The 15,709-nt window shown below is 44.4% G+C and overlaps 1 protein-coding gene across 5 annotated transcripts in view; it reads right to left on the bottom strand.

Moving 5' to 3' along the window:
• LOC120042175 (WAS/WASL-interacting protein family member 1-like) overlaps positions 1 to 15,709 on the bottom strand; it is a 35,968-nt gene that overhangs the window by 18,262 nt on the left and 1,997 nt on the right. Inside the window, exon 1 of one of the 5 annotated variants that reach the window (XM_038987040.1) lies at positions 10,766 to 10,899. The exons of 2 other annotated variants lie outside the window; for them this stretch is intronic. The gene's annotated coding sequence lies outside the window, so the exon portion shown is untranslated. 2 more of the 5 variants (XM_038987043.1, XM_038987041.1) reach the window with 2 other exon arrangements.

Here is a 15,709-nt window from a genome sequence, read left to right on the forward strand (position 1 = left end):
TGCACTATTGGTTAGAGCCTGTAAGTAAGCATTTCACTGTAAGGTCTACACCTGTTGTATTCGGCGCACGTGACAAATAAACGTTGATTTGATTTGAAACTACTATAGTCAGAATGATATTCCAGGTTTCTCCTACTGAGACATCTTCAGAGGGGATTCCAGGCTATGGTTTCTCCTGCTGAGACATCTTCAGAGGGGATTCCAGGCTATGGTTTCTCCTACTGAGACATCTTCAGAGGGGATTCCAGGCTAAGGTTTCTCCTGCTGAGACATCTTCAGAGGGGATTCCAGGCTAAGGTTTCTCCTGCTGAGACATCTTCAGAGGGGATTCCAGGCTAAGGTTTCTCCTGCTGAGACATCTTCAGAGGGGATTCCAGGCTAAGGTTTCTCCTGCTGAGACATCTTCAGAGGGGATTCCAGGCTATGGTTTCTCCTGCTGAGACATCTTCAGAGGGGATTCCAGGCTAAGGTTTCTCCTGCTGAAGGGGTTGACCCAGAGAGACATACACTGTCTAGAGAGTAAACATTGCGTCCAGGGTTTAGGTTGGGCCAGAGCCTGGTCAGGGTTGGTGTTGTTGGACTGGAGTCTGGTCAGTGTTGGGGTTGGGCCGGAGCCTGGTCAGGGTTGGACTGGAGCCTGGTCAGGGTTGGACTGGAGCCTGGTCAGGGTTGGACTGGAGCCTGGTCAGTGATGTGGTTGGGGTTGGACTGGAGCCTGGTCAGGGTTGGGTTGGGGTTGGACTGGAGCCTGGTCAGGGTTGGGTTGGGGTTGGACTGGAGCCTGGTCAGGGTTGGGTTGGGGTTGGACTGGAGCCTGGTCAGTGATGTGGTTGGGGTTGGACTGGAGCCTGGTCAGTGATGTGGTTGGGGTTGGACTGGAGCCTGGTCAGGGTTGGGTTGGGGTTGGACTGGAGCCTGGTCAGGGTTGGGTTGGACTGGAGCCTGGTCAGGGTTGGGTTGGGGTTAGACTGGAGCCTGGTCAGGGTTGGGTTGGGGTTGGACTGGAGCCTGGTCAGGGTTGGGTTGGGGTTGGACTGGAGCCTGGTCAGGGTTGGGTTGGGGTTAGACTGGAGCCTGGTCAGGGTTGGGGTTGGACTGGAGCCTGGTCAGGGTTGGGGTTAGACTGGAGCCTGGTCAGGGTTGGGGTTAGACTGGAGCCTGGTCAGGGTTGGGTTGGGGTTAGACTGGAGCCTGGTCAGGGTTGGGGTTGGGGTTAGACTGGAGCCTGGTCAGGGTTGGGGTTGGGGTTAGACTGGAGCCTGGTCAGGGTTGGGGTTGGACTGGAGCCTGGTCAGGGTTGGGGTTAGACTGGAGCCTGGTCAGGGTTGGGTTGGGGTTAGACTGGAGCCTGGTCAGGGTTGGGTTGGGGTTAGACTGGAGCCTGGTCAGGGTTGGGTTGGGGTTAGGCTGCCGCTAGCGACACATGACTCCTCCTGTGGGACTGTGGACACTTTGAAGTAGCACAAGTAGGACACACATGCGGCTCGCATATACAAACACACATGCTTCAGTTTAGACGCTGTTAAAATGGCTGCTGCTCTTTGATCCTCCCGACAACCCCCGCACCGAGGTACCTCATCAGGGTTAGCAGCAGAGACACCTAGTAAAAACACACACACCACCGCTAGCAGTTATAGAGGTGAATAAACTGACTGGAGACAACACCACCACTAGCAGTTATAGAGGTGAATAAACTGACTGGAGACAACACCACCACTAGCAGTTATAGAGGTGAATAAACTGACTGGAGACAACACCACCACTAGCAGTTATAGAGGTGAATAAACTGACTGGAGACAACACCACCACTAGCAGTTATAGAGGCGAATAAACTGACTGGAGACAACACCACCACTAGCAGTTATAGAGGCGAATAAACTGACTGGAGACAACACCACCACTAGCAGTTATAGAGGCGAATAAACTGACTGGAGACAACACCACCACTAGCAGTTATAGAGGCGAATAAACTGACTGGAGACAACACCACCACTAGCAGTTATAGAGGCGAATAAACTGACTGGAGACAACACCACCACTAGCAGTTATAGAGGCGAATAAACTGACTGGAGACAACACCACCACTAGCAGTTATAGAGGCGAATAAACTGACTGGAGACAACACCACCACTAGCAGTTATAGAGGCGAATAAACTGACTGGAGACAACACCACCACTAGCAGTTATAGAGGCGAATAAACTGACTGGAGACAACACCACCACTAGCAGTTATAGAGGCGAATAAACTGACTGGAGACAACACCACCACTAGCAGTTATAGAGGCGAATAAACTGACTGGAGACAACACCACCACTAGCAGTTATAGAGGCGAATAAACTGACTGGAGACAACACCACCACTAGCAGTTATAGAGGCGAATAAACTGACTGGAGACAACACCACCACTAGCAGTTATAGAGGCGAATAAACTGACTGGAGACAACACCACCACTAGCAGTTATAGAGGCGAATAAACTGACTGGAGACAACACCACCACTAGCAGTTATAGAGGCGAATAAACTGACTGGAGACAACACCACCACTAGCAGTTATAGAGGCGAATAAACTGACTGGAGACAACACCACCACTAGCAGTTATAGAGGCGAATAAACTGACTGGAGACAACACCACCACTAGCAGTTATAGAGGCGAATAAACTGACTGGAGACAACACCACCACTAGCAGTTATAGAGGCGAATAAACTGACTGGAGACAACACCACCACTAGCAGTTATAGAGGCGAATAAACTGACTGGAGACAACACCACCACTAGCAGTTATAGAGGCGAATAAACTGACTGGAGACAACACCACCACTAGCAGTTATAGAGGCGAATAAACTGACTGGAGACAACACCACCACTAGCAGTTATAGAGGCGAATAAACTGACTGGAGACAACACCACCACTAGCAGTTATAGAGGCGAATAAACTGACTGGAGACAACACCACCACTAGCAGTTATAGAGGCGAATAAACTGACTGGAGACAACACCACCACTAGCAGTTATAGAGGCGAATAAACTGACTGGAGACAACACCACCACTAGCAGTTATAGAGGCGAATAAACTGACTGGAGACAACACCACCACTAGCAGTTATAGAGGTGAATAAACTGACTGGAGACAACACCACCACTAGCAGTTATAGAGGTGAATAAACTGACTGGAGACAACACCACCACTAGCAGTTATAGAGGTGAATAAACTGACCGGAGACAACACCACCACTAGCAGTTATAGAGGTGAATAAACTGACCGGAGACAACACCACCACTAGCAGTTATAGAGGTAAATAAACTGACCGGAGACAACATAAGTATTCTCAAAACTTTTATGACAACAGTTGTTAAAGGAATAGCAATACCAGAGAGATAGACCATAGTGGCAGTGCAGAGTAGAGGACATCCGGTGGCATTGCCAAAAACATCCCCCCTCCCCACGGGCCCTGTTGTACCTAAAAGGGATGTGGGTGGGATTAGGTAGAAGGCTGGATGCTTCCCTCACAGAACTGGACAGTATAATACAGCAGTGTGTGTGTGTGTGTGTGTGTGTGTGTGTGTGTGTGTGTGTGTGTGTGTGTGTGTGTGTGTGTGTGTGTGTGTGTGTGTGTATAGAGAGAAACCGTGCTGAGTAGCTAAGCTAACATCCTGTATGGGACGTTAGCTAGAGTAGAGTTATGTGGCAATACTAACCCACACAGGGGAGACTTTAAATAAACCCCTCTAGTACATTACCAGACGTTCCTAGAATAAGGGAAGAGGAAGTCCACTTCCCACAACTTCCACACTGAGGTAATTAGTCTAAGGTTAGAGGTCATCTCCGCTCAGAGATCTACCGCTCAGAGACCTACCGCTCAGAGCTCTACCGCTCAGAGCTCTACCGCTCAGAGCTCTACGGCTCAGAGCTCTTCCGCTCAGAGCTCTACCGCTCAGAGCTCTTCCGCTCAGAGCTCTACCGCTCAGAGCTCTTCCGCTCAGAGCTCTTCCGCTCAGAGCTCTTCCGCTCAGAGCTCTACCGCTCAGAGCTCTTCCGCTCAGAGCTCTACCGCTCAGAGCTCTACCGCTCAGATCTCTACCGCTCAGATCTCTACCGCTCAGAGATCTACCGCTCAGAGATCTACCGCTCAGAGACCTACCGCTCAGAGACCTACCGCTCAGAGACCTACCGCTCAAAGACCTACCGCTCAAAGACCTACCGCTCAGAGATCTACCGCTCAGAGATCTTCCGCTCAGAGACCTACCGCTCAGAGACCTACCCCTCAGAGACCTACCGCTCAGAGACCTACCGCTCAGAGACCTACCGCTCAGAGCTCTACCGCTCAGAGCTCTACCGCTCAGAGCTCTACCGCTCAGAGATCTACCGCTCAGAGATCTACCGCTCAGAGACCTACCGCTCAGAGACCTACCGCTCAGAGACCTACCGCTCAGAGACCTACCGCTCAGAGCTCTACCGCTCAGAGATCTACCGCTCAGAGATCTACCGCTCAGAGACCTACCGCTCAGAGATCTTCCGTTCTGATTTTTTCTTAAACATAACTTCAAAAACGTAAGCCTATGCAACATGAACCAGTTAAAAACAGTTCTGTAGCAATGAGGTTTGTTCAGTAGGCTATAGGCCCAATACATTATCACTGCATATTGGCTATGCTTGATTTGCCCTACCAATGTTGTTCTTCCAGTTAGGAATTCTATTTCAACATTTGAGGTACTGTGTATGACCACACTGGTAATAGATCATTGGTTGTATTACTTGTGAGGCACAGCTGAGTGAGCGTAATCATTTACTTCCTTTCTTTTGTACTGGACTGATGGCCTGCATCTGATGGGCTGCATCTGATGGTCAGTCTGAGGGAGATGCAGTAAGGCTGCCTCTCACCTGACTCACCCTCTCTCCTCTGAGAAAAGGCAGTCTTCCTGCTGATGACGAAACTTAAAGATGCACTATGCAGAAATCACGCCGCCATTTCCTGGTTGTTAAAATTCTAATAGTTCTTTCAGTTTGTGACAAAACAAGCAAGTATAGTGTAGAGAATCATTGTCTCGTCTAAACCGCTGTGAAATATATTTTCCATAAACAAAAATATTGTATTTTCAGCTGTTTGATGCTGGTGTACAAAACCGAAAGTAAAAGACGCAGAAAACGAAACTTAAGAACGGGAAGCATAGAAATAGAGCACATAGAACAGATCTACCGCTTCTTAGACTTGCTTTCAATGAGAATGACAGATCTATATAAACACATTCTATGTGAATTTGGTCAGGTCACTTAAAAAGTGACATATTGCAGCTCTGAGTCATTATTTCTGCCTCCTGCACCAGTTCCTGTTGTTACTCCAACGACCAGAGAAAGTAAAATATCCCTCGATATGAAAAGATAGACAAGCCACTAATAATAACACAAGCTTATGGAAACACTTTGCTATACTCATTCATTGCAGCTTCAGTGCTGGTTGTAGCTTGAGTGGAAGTAGGGAGAAGACACATTTTATGGCTTATAAAAGTGTTGAACAAAGTGTTGACAGTGCTGAATAACAACTTAAACATTAATTTATTCATAAAAATTGCATCTCTTTGCTGTATTCGTTGAGTCTAGTTATGGTTTTTAAAAGTTTTGAAATCTCACATGATCAACTTTGCTGTGCATTCGAGGCTTCTTTTTACAGTCTATGGCTCGAGGAAACTGTACAGACACGGTGGTCTGAGCTATCTGATTGGCCAGCGGTAGGCCTATAGGTTCACTTGATTTTCTCTCTGGGCCTGCCGGGTAGGCAGAGTTCTACCTTCAGACACATGAAATGGTTCAAAATGGGGAGGCAATCAAGGTGCACTTGATTCATCATCCTGGTGCTAGGGCTGATGAATCAAGTGCACCTGACGACAACAGCGCAAAACAAATAAAATAGGAACGCAAGGCTTTATTGTTGATTTTTTTACAGAAATGTTTGGTGATCAACTAGGAATGCCTTGGAGATCGCGATCGACCGGTTGGTGACCACTGGTCTAACGATTGAAAACAGGGATAGTTTGGGATTTCTTCCCCAGAGTCAGATGAACTCGTGGATACCATTTTTATGTTTCTGCATCGAGTATGAAGGAAGTAAAGGTAGTTTCTACGTCGAGTATGAAGGAAGTAAAGGTAGTTTCTACATCGAGTATGAAGGAAGTAAAGGTAGTTTCTACATCGAGTATGAAGGAAGTAAAGGTAGTTTCTACGTCGAGTATGAAGGAAGTAAAGGTAGTTTCTACGTCGAGTATGAAGGAAGTAAAGGTAGTTTCTACGTCGAGTATGAAGGAAGTAAAGGTAGTTTCTACGTCGAGTATGAAGGAAGTAAAGGTAGTTTCTACGTCGAGTATGAAGGAAGTAAAGCTAGTTTCTACATCGAGTATGAAGGAAGTAAAGCTAGTTTCTACATCGAGTATGAAGGAAGTAAAGGTAGTTTCTACATCGAGTATGAAGGAAGTAAAGGTAGTTTCTACGTCGAGTATGAAGGAAGTAAAGCTAGTTTCTACGTCGAGTATGAAGGAAGTAAAGCTAGTTTCTACGTCGAGTATGAAGGAAGTAAAGCTAGTTTCTACATCGAGTATGAAGGAAGTAAAGCTAGTTTCTACATCGAGTATGAAGGAAGTCAAGCTAGTTTCTACATCGAGTATGAAGGAAGTCAAGCTAGTTTCTACGTCGAGTATGAAGGAAGTAAAGCTAGTTTCTACATCGAGTATGAAGGAAGTAAAGCTAGTTTCTACGTCGAGTATGAAGGAAGTAAAGCTAGTTTCTACGTCGAGTATGAAGGAAGTAAAGGTAGTTTCTACATCGAGTATGAAGGAAGTAAAGGTAGTTTCTACATCGAGTATGAAGGAAGTAAAGGTAGTTTCTACGTCGAGTATGAAGGAAGTAAAGGTAGTTTCTACGTCGAGTATGAAGGAAGTAAAGGTAGTTTCTACGTCGAGTATGAAGGAAGTAAAGCTAGTTTCTACGTCGAGTATGAAGGAAGTAAAGCTAGTTTCTACGTCGAGTATGAAGGAAGTAAAGGTAGTTTCTACGTCGAGTATGAAGGAAGTAAAGGTAGTTTCTACGTCGAGTATGAAGGAAGTAAAGGTAGTTTCTACGTCGAGTATGAAGGAAGTAAAGGTAGTTTCTACATCGAGTATGAAGGAAGTAAAGGTAGTTTCTACGTCGAGTATGAAGGAAGTAAAGGTAGTTTCTACGTCGAGTATGAAGGAAGTAAAGGTAGTTTCTACGTCGAGTATGAAGGAAGTAAAGCTAGTTTCTACGTCGAGTATGAAGGAAGTAAAGCTAGTTTCTACGTCGAGTATGAAGGAAGTAAAGCTAGTTTCTACGTCGAGTATGAAGGAAGTAAAGCTAGTTTCTACATCGAGTATGAAGGAAGTAAAGCTAGTTTCTACATCGAGTATGAAGGAAGTAAAGGTAGTTTCTACATCGAGTATGAAGGAAGTAAAGGTAGTTTCTACGTCGAGTATGAAGGAAGTAAAGGTAGTTTCTACGTCGAGTATGAAGGAAGTAAAGGTAGTTTCTACATCGAGTATGAAGGAAGTAAAGGTAGTTTCTACATCGAGTATGAAGGAAGTAAAGGTAGTTTCTACGTCGAGTATGAAGGAAGTAAAGGTAGTTTCTACGTCGAGTATGAAGGAAGTAAAGGTAGTTTCTACGTCGAGTATGAAGGAAGTAAAGGTAGTTTCTACGTCGAGTATGAAGGAAGTAAAGGTAGTTTCTACGTCGAGTATGAAGGAAGTAAAGGTAGTTTCTACGTCGAGTATGAAGGAAGTAAAGGTAGTTTCTACATCGAGTATGAAGGAAGTAAAGGTAGTTTCTACGTCGAGTATGAAGGAAGTAAAGGTAGTTTCTACATCGAGTATGAAGGAAGTAAAGGTAGTTTCTACATCGAGTATGAAGGAAGTAAAGGTAGTTTCTACGTCGAGTATGAAGGAAGTAAAGGTAGTTTCTACGTCGAGTATGAAGGAAGTAAAGGTAGTTTCTACATCGAGTATGAAGGAAGTAAAGGTAGTTTCTACATCGAGTATGAAGGAAGTAAAGGTAGTTTCTACATCGAGTATGAAGGAAGTAAAGGTAGTTTCTACATCGAGTATGAAGGAAGTAAAGGTAGTTTCTACATCGAGTATGAAGGAAGTAAAGGTAGTTTCTACATCGAGTATGAAGGAAGTAAAGGTAGTTTCTACATCGAGTATGAAGGAAGTAAAGGTAGTTTCTACGTCGAGTATGAAGGAAGTAAAGGTAGTTTCTACATCGAGTATGAAGGAAGTAAAGGTAGTTTCTACGTCGAGTATGAAGGAAGTAAAGGTAGTTTCTACATCGAGTATGAAGGAAGTAAAGGTAGTTTCTACATCGAGTATGAAGGAAGTAAAGGTAGTTTCTACGTCGAGTATGAAGGAAGTAAAGGTAGTTTCTACATCGAGTATGAAGGAAGTAAAGGTAGTTTCTACGTCGAGTATGAAGGAAGTAAAGGTAGTTTCTACGTCGAGTATGAAGGAAGTAAAGGTAGTTTCTACGTCGAGTATGAAGGAAGTAAAGGTAGTTTCTACGTCGAGTATGAAGGAAGTAAAGGTAGTTTCTACGTCGAGTATGAAGGAAGTAAAGGTAGTTTCTACGTCGAGTATGAAGGAAGTAAAGGTAGTTTCTACATCGAGTATGAAGGAAGTAAAGGTAGTTTCTACATCGAGTATGAAGGAAGTAAAGGTAGTTTCTACATCGAGTATGAAGGAAGTAAAGGTAGTTTCTACATCGAGTATGAAGGAAGTAAAGGTAGTTTCTACATCGAGTATGAAGGAAGTAAAGGTAGTTTCTACATCGAGTATGAAGGAAGTAAAGGTAGTTTCTACGTCGAGTATGAAGGAAGTAAAGGTAGTTTCTACATCGAGTATGAAGGAAGTAAAGGTAGTTTCTACGTCGAGTATGAAGGAAGTAAAGGTAGTTTCTACATCGAGTATGAAGGAAGTAAAGGTAGTTTCTACATCGAGTATGAAGGAAGTAAAGGTAGTTTCTACGTCGAGTATGAAGGAAGTAAAGGTAGTTTCTACATCGAGTATGAAGGAAGTAAAGGTAGTTTCTACGTCGAGTATGAAGGAAGTAAAGGTAGTTTCTACGTCGAGTATGAAGGAAGTAAAGGTAGTTTCTACGTCGAGTATGAAGGAAGTAAAGGTAGTTTCTACGTCGAGTATGAAGGAAGTAAAGGTAGTTTCTACGTCGAGTATGAAGGAAGTAAAGGTAGTTTCTACATCGAGTATGAAGGAAGTAAAGGTAGTTTCGTGAGCATGATAGCTGTAACCATTGACTTCCAGTCATCGCACTTCAGTTCCCAGGTCCAGAACAAATTCAAGAAAACATACAGTATTATACATAGACATGAGTGCATGGAACCCCCTTCCATCTCACAGAGCAAGTTAACAGCAAACCTGCTTTCACAAAACTAATAAAGCAACACCTCTACCCCATGTGACCAAATGTGTGTGCATGTACTGATGTGTAACTGATAGATCTGCAAATGCGCATGTGCGCACACACACACACACACACACACACACATTCTTTAGTTGTATTGTTTTTAAAAAGTGTGTGTACATTTGTCTTTAGTCGTAGTGAATTTTTCCATTTAGAAAACTATGTTCATGTTTTAAATTGTAAAGTATTTTTGTCTGTAATGTCTTTATGTGTCAGACCCCAGGAAGACTAGCTGTCACCATTGGCGTCGGCTAATGGGGATCCTGATAAAATCAGAAGCAATTGCAAGTTAGCAGCTTCCTTCCAAATGAACGCAGACATAAAAATGGTCTCCACAAGTTCATCTTGGTATTTTATTAGGATCCCCGTTAGCTGTTGCAAAAGCAGCAGCTACTCTTCCTGGGGTCCACACAAAACATGAAACATAATACAGAATGACATAATACAGAACATCATTAGACAAGAACAGCTCAAGGACAGAACTACATATATTAACTGACTCTGGGGAAGTAGATAAAGGACCTCGTTGCCAAAAGCCCAAACTATCCCTTTAAAGACAGTTCTGCCAACATCAACAGTATTTCTGGCAAAGTGCAGCCACTAATGTTCCCCAGGAAGACAGGAAACAAAGTCGCAAGTCAAATTCACACTACAATGGTTCCCTTTTCCTCCATTAAACAGCTGTCAAACAGAACACCAACACCGAGGAGAAATCTGAGGAGAAATCTGAGGAGAAATCTGAGGAGAAATCTGAGGAGAAATCTGAGGAGAAATCTCAACTGTCAGAAGAGAAAGAACAGGAGCTGAGCTCGGACGATGGAAACATATCATATATTGTATGAATGTATCAAATGGATTACAACAATATATTAAACAATTATTTCATCTACTCACGGAAGTTGTGCCCAAAAAGGTGACAACAAATTCACTCTTAGGTAGCTCTCGAAATCATTCTTCCAAAGAACAGGCAAAGAAATGGTACTCACACAGTTACAGCGATAGGTGGTAGCTTCCTTAATTTGGTTCCCTTCCTAGCACTCTTTACACATTAGAGAAGTCACAGTTCCACATTTAGTCCAACCCCATGTTACTGCATTTCACTTCCTCAACTTGCTGTGTCATGAACTGACCGTGTGGAGAGAGAGAGAGGGGCAGCAGTGTGAAAGCTGCAGAACCTCTCATCTAGGCTCTCTCTCACAGTCACACAGTCTGAGCTGAGCAGCAGTTTCTCTCACTCTCCTCCCCCCCTCTTCAGTTTGTCCTCTACTGTGAAAGTCAAAACCTCACCTCTCATCTAGGGCTCTCAGTCACACTGTCATGTGAGCATCACAGGGCTTCTTCTTCCTCTCTCCCACTGAAGTCTGTCCTCTGATGCAGATTGAACACCCTCCTCTCCTCAGAGAGCTGCTGTCAAGAGAGAGAGAGAGAGCTCTCCTCTCCTGCTAAAATAGCTTTACTCAGAGTCAGAGCCACTTCCTGTGTTCAGCTTTCAGTCATACTTCCTCTCTTTCAACTCAGTCAGCAGCCTTACACACACGCTCACGCTCGCTCTGTCACACACAAACGCTCACGCTCGCTCTGTCACACACACACGCTCACGCTCGCTCTGTCACACACACATATGACCCCCCCCCTTTGCATTGTGTAGGCTAATGCTTTGACTCAGATGACAATTTGATACAGTTTGCAGATACAGTCACAGTCCAAACAACTCCTAGACACACAGATACTGTACTCTCTTCATCTCCAGATACTGTACTCTCTTCATCTCCAGATACTGTACCCTCTTCATCTCCAGATACTGTACTCTCTTCATCTCCAGATACTGTACCCTCTTCATCTCCAGATACTGTACTCTCTTCATCTCCAGATACTGTACCCTCTTCATCTCCAGATACTGTACTCTCTTCATCTCCAGATACGGTACTCTCTTCATCTCCAGATACGGTACTCTCTTCATCTCCAGATACTGTACTCTCTTCATCTCCAGATACGGTACTCTCTTCACCTCCAGATACGGGACTCTCTTCATCTCCAGATACTGTACTCTCTTCATCTCCAGATACTGTAACCTCTTCATCTCCAGATACTGTACTCTCTTCATCTCCAGATACGGTACTCTCTTCATCTCCAGATACGGGACTCTCTTCATCTCCAGATACTGTACTCTCTTCATCTCCAGATACTGTACTCTCTTCATCTCCAGATACTGTACTCTCTTCATCTCCAGATACTGTACTCTCTTCATCTCCAGATACTGTACTCTCTTCATCTCCAGATACTGTACTCTCTTCATCTCCAGATACGGTACTCTCTTCATCTCCAGATACTGTACTCTCTTCATCTCCAGATACTGTACTCTATTCATCTACTTCTCCATCCAACAATGAGCAAAAGTCTGTACTATACAAGCATGCTGCAATGACTATAGAAAACATTATGAACACCTTACTAATACTGAGTATACCAAACATTATGAACACCTTACTAATACTGAGTATACCAAACATTATGAACACCTTACTAATACTGAGTATACCAAACATTATGAACACCTTACTAATACTGAGTATACCAAACATTATGAACACCTTACTAATACTGACTATACCAAACATTATGAACACCTTACTAATACTGACTATACCAAACATTATGAAGACCTTACTAATACTGACTATACCAAACATTATGAACACCTTACTAATACTGAGTATACCAAACATTATGAACACCTTACTAATACTGACTATACCAAACATTATGAACACCTTACCAATACTGAGTATACCAAACATTATGAACACCTTACTAATACTGAGTATACCAAACATTATGAACACCTTACTAATACTGACTATACCAAACATTATGAACACCTTACCAATACTGAGTTGCACCCCCACTTTTGCCCTCAGAACAGCCTCAATTCATCGGGGCATGGACTCTACAAGGTGTGGAAAGCGTTCCACAGAGATGCTGACCCATGTTGACTCCAATGCTTCCCACAGTTGTGTCAAGTTGGCTGGATGTCCTTTGGGTGGTGGACCATTCTTGATACACACGGGAAACTGTTGAGTGTGAAAACCCCAGCAGCGTTGCAGTTCTTGACACAAACTGGTGTGCCTGGCACCTACTAGCATACCCTGTTCAAAGACACTAATATTTTGCCTTGCCCATTCCCCCTCTGAATGGCACACATACACAGTCCATGTCTCAATTGTCTCAGGGCTTTAAACTCCTTGTTTAACCCGTCTCCTCCCCTTCATCTACACTGATTGAAGTGGATTTAACAAGTGACATCAATAAGGGATCATAGCTTGGATTCACTTGGTCAATCTGTCACGTTCTTAACGTTTTGTATGCTCAGTGTACAAGTATGCCTTGTGAGTATTAATGTTACTGCCTCCCTGTTCAGACGATCAGGAAGCTGAAGTGAAGACGAATATCGCCCACAAACACCCTCGCCGCCATGTGCTTGAGCTGAGTTGGTCACGTGGGTTGGTTACACAGGAAGTGAAGGAAGCTTCCTCTCTTCTCTGCAGACCTGTCTATTGCAGGACGAGAGGCTCGCTCTCATAACCAGAGATTACACTAAGACATTTTAAAACTCTGTGTTATAGCTCTGGAGGCAAACATCTTGCCATTTACAGGAGATCTCTGAAACATGCAGTTATCCTCCAGCTGTCCAGCCACAATGTTCAGACCAGGTTGGCTGCTTACCTCCTGGTCTGAGGAATGGGAGTACAGTAACAGACCAGGGAAGACTCAACTCTAAACCAGGTTCAGTACTGTAACAGACCAGGGAAGACTCAACTCTAAACCAGGTTCAGTACTGTAACAGACCGGGGAAGACTCAACTCTAAACCAGGTTCAGTACTGTAACAGACCGGGGAAGACTCAACTCTAAACCAGGTTCAGTACTGTAACAGACCAGGGAAGACTCAACTCTAAACCAGGTTCAGTACTGTAACAGACCGGGGAAGACTCAACTCTAAACCAGGTTCAGTACTGTAACAGACCGGGGAAGACTCAACTCTAAACCAGGTTCAGTACTGTAACAGACCAGGGAAGACTCAACTCTAAACCAGGTTCAGTACTGTAACAGACCAGGGAAGACTCAACTCTAAACCAGGTTCAGTACTGTAACAGACCAGGGAAGACTCAACTCTAAACCAGGTTCAGTACTGTAACAGACCAGGGAAGACTCAACTCTAAACCAGGTTCAGTACTGTAACAGACCAGGGAAGACTCAACTCTAAACCAGGTTCAGTACTGTAACAGACCAGGGAAGACTCAACTCTAAACCAGGTTCAGTACTGTAACAGACCAGGGAAGACTCAACTCTAAACCAGGTTCAGTAATGTAACAGACCAGGGAAGACTCAACTCTAAACCAGGTTCAGTACTGTAACAGACCAGGGAAGACTCAACTCTAAACCAGGTTCAGTACTGTAACAGACCAGGGAAGACTCAACTCTAAACCAGGTTCAGTAATGTAACAGACCAGGGAAGACTCAACTCTAAACCAGGTTCAGTACTGTAACAGACCAGGGAAGACTCAACTCTAAACCAGGTTCAGTACTGTAACAGACCAGGGAAGACTCAACTCTAAACCAGGTTCAGTACTGTAACAGACCAGGGAAGACTCAACTCTAAACCAGGTTCAGTACTGTAACAGACCAGGGAAGACTCAACTCTAAACCAGGTTCAGTACTGTAACAGACCAGGGAAGACTCAACTCTAAACCAGGTTCAGTACAGTAACAGACCAGGGAAGACTCAACTCTAAACCAGGTTCAGTACTGTAACAGACCAGGGAAGACTCAACTCTAAACCAGGTTCAGTACTGTAACAGACCAGGGAAGACTCAACTCTAAACCAGGTTCAGTAATGTAACAGACCAGGGAAGACTCAACTCTAAACCAGGTTCAGTACTGTAACAGACCAGGGAAGACTCAACTCTAAACCAGGTTCAGTACTGTAACAGACCAGGGAAGACTCAACTCTAAACCAGGTTCAGTACTGTAACAGACCAGGGAAGACTCAACTCTAAACCAGGTTCAGTACTGTAACAGACCAGGGAAGACTCAACTCTAAACCAGGTTCAGTACTGTAACAGACCAGGGAAGACTCAACTCTAAACCAGGTTCAGTACAGTAACAGACCAGGGAAGACTCAACTCTAAACCAGGTTCAGTACTGTAACAGACCAGGGAAGACTCAACTCTAAACCAGGTTCAGTACTATAACAGACCAGGGAAGACTCAACTCTAAACCAGGTTCAGTACTATAACAGACCAGGGAAGACTCAACTCTAAACCAGGTTCAGTACTGTAACAGACCAGGGAAGACTCAACTCTAAACCAGGTTCAGTACTGTAACAGACCAGGGAAGACTCAACTCTAAACCAGGTTCAGTACTGTAACAGACCAGGGAAGACTCAACTCTAAACCAGGTTCAGTACTGTAACAGACCAGGGAAGACTCAACTCTAAACCAGGTTCAGTACTGTAACAGACCAGGGAAGACTCAACTCTAAACCAGGTTCAGTACTGTAACAGACCAGGGAAGACTCAACTCTAAACCAGGTTCAGTACTGTAACAGACCAGGGAAGACTCAACTCTAAACCAGGTTCAGTACTGTAACAGACCAGGGAAGACTCAACTCTAAACCAGGTTCAGTACTGTAACAGACCAGGGAAGACTCAACTCTAAACCAGGTTCAGTACTGTAACAGACCAGGGACAGCCTCTAGGGAACACATCACTCTGAAGCAGGTTCCTCAGGCAACGAGAGAACACAAGGCCTGGTCAATGTTTTCCAGTTTACCACTGTGGAATGTAAATACTAAGACCACAGTTCAACAAAGTTTGTTTAGGATTCCAGGTTTGAATAATTGGAGTGAGTGAGTGAGTGAGTGAGTGAGTGAGTGAGTGAGTGAGTGAGTGAGTGAGTGAGTGAGTGAGTGAGTGAGTGAGTGAGTGAGTGAGTGAGTGAGTGAGTTTACTGTACGTTCATGTGTATTGACAGATAATGGAGCACCTTTACTAGTCCCATTCCATTAAACACCATGACTACAGTAGCCAGGAGAACGAGCCGTATGGGGCTGCGTCCCAAATGGAACCCTATTCCCTACATAGTGCACTACTTTTGGCCAAAGGCCCATAGGTTGAACTATAGTACTTCGACTACATAGTGCACTACCTTTGATCAGAGCCCTATAGGCCTGGTG

This window comes from Salvelinus namaycush, unplaced genomic scaffold (genome assembly GCF_016432855.1).
Source record: "Salvelinus namaycush isolate Seneca unplaced genomic scaffold, SaNama_1.0 Scaffold629, whole genome shotgun sequence".
Classification (NCBI taxonomy): domain Eukaryota; kingdom Metazoa; phylum Chordata; class Actinopteri; order Salmoniformes; family Salmonidae; genus Salvelinus; species Salvelinus namaycush.